This window comes from Monodon monoceros, unplaced genomic scaffold (genome assembly GCF_005190385.1).
Source record: "Monodon monoceros isolate NGI ecotype Baffin Bay Population unplaced genomic scaffold, NGI_Narwhal_1 Super_Scaffold_16, whole genome shotgun sequence".
Classification (NCBI taxonomy): domain Eukaryota; kingdom Metazoa; phylum Chordata; class Mammalia; order Artiodactyla; family Monodontidae; genus Monodon; species Monodon monoceros.
Genome location: NW_021703772.1, coordinates 108353980 through 108355634, shown reverse-complemented (window position 1 = coordinate 108355634; position 1655 = coordinate 108353980). Strand labels below are relative to the sequence as shown.

At 51.5% G+C, this 1655-nt stretch overlaps 1 pseudogene across 1 annotated transcript; it reads right to left on the bottom strand.

Moving 5' to 3' along the window:
• Positions 1–982: 982 nt before the first annotated feature.
• Positions 983–1655, bottom strand: LOC114897098 (annotated as a pseudogene). The gene has a single exon (XR_003794000.1). The product of XR_003794000.1 is annotated as a transgelin-2 pseudogene (transcript).

Here is a 1655-nt window from a genome sequence, read left to right as displayed (position 1 = left end):
GGGATAAAAACCTGCTGGGATTTTGACCAGGATGGTAGTGAGTCTCTATCACTTTGGAGAGAATAAGAGGTTTTCACGTTGAGTCTTCCAGTCCATGGAGATGGCATGTATCTCCTTTAAGTCTTCCTTAATTTCTCTCAACGTCATATTATAATATTTGGAGTATAAATCTTGCCATCTAATCATATTTGATTTTAAAATGTTGTTGTAAAACATGATACCTTATTTTACTTTCTTCCTTTTTTATGATTTATTTATTTATTTTACACTAGGTCCTTGTTGGTTATCTATTTTATTTTTTAATTTAATTTAATTTTTTTTTTAAAAGACAGAGATTCTTTATTTAAATCAGCAAACTCAGATTCTTCAAGCTCCAGCCCATGGAGGGCAGCCTTCCCTCCCCAGTCCCCTCACCCCCACCCCTTAGCCACAGAGAGGGGAATGGAAAATGAGAAGCCTGAAGGCCTCTGCCAGGGCAGGCTGCCTCAGAAGCTTGGTGAGTGCAGTCCAGCTGGGGCTGGGGGAGCAGCCGCCACAGACCCCTCTCTATAAATTAAGTCCCTGCAGCCACAGCTGTGGGCCAGGCGTACTTGTGGGGAGAAGGCCATTAGGCAGCATCCCTGACTCCCAGTCAAGGAATGGATTAGGGCACAGGGCTCAGGGGAAGAGAGGCCAGAGAGAAAGAGAAGAGGTATGGTGGGGAGAGGGGGTGATGCTCCCCTAATTTTGGTCCTGGGGAAAAGAGGCCAGTTGGTCCAATTTTGGTGGATTTGGAGAAGGGAATGTATTAGTAAGCACGGTGGGGAGGCCACTGTCAGGCACCCTCAGAGGAGACAGGCCAGGCCCCAACTCTGGCAGAAGGGAGTGTGAGATCTCCAGGGGCTCTCAGGGAATGTCACTGCTAAAATATATATATATACACACACATATATATATATATATTAACCATTCATGGCAGGCAGGCGCAGGGCTGTGGGTGGGATCAGAGGATCTGGCATGGCATCCCGTAGCCGGTCATGCCTGCCTGAGATGCCCCGCGGTTGGTCCCCATCTGTAACCCAATCACATTCTTGCCCTCCTGCAGCTGGTCGTCTGAGAAGTTCCGAGGGTTCTCCTTGGATTTCTTGGGAAACCAGTTGGGATCTCCAGAGAAGAGCCCATTGCTCTGGGCTACCGCCAGCCCACCCAGGTTCAGCAGTGTCCGCTGCACACAGGCCATGTTCTTTCCTTCCCAGAGGTCCACAGTCTGGAAGATGTCAGTGGAGTTGATGCCGTAGCGCTCGGCTGCTTGCAGGAACTGGGAGATCTGCTCCATCTGCTTGAAGGCCATGGCGGAGGACTGGATCTTCCTCACTGGGGCCTGCCCCTCGGGGTACAGCCCATTAATGAGCTCACACAGCATCGTGCCATCCTTGAGCCAGTTCTGGAAGTTCTCGCGCCCAGGCTGGGGCCGGCCCACATCCTTGCGGCACTGGGCAGTGGTCCATTGGATCAGGATCTGCTCCAGGTCTGCATCGTATTGTTTCTCAATCTTCTGCTGCACCTCCCGGCTCAGGCCATAGGCAGGTCCCCTGCTGGCCATTCCAAAGGGTGGTGGTGTCTGGGGGAAGCGTTCACGCGGGCCGGAGAGCTGCGCACTCAAGGCAGGGTCTGCA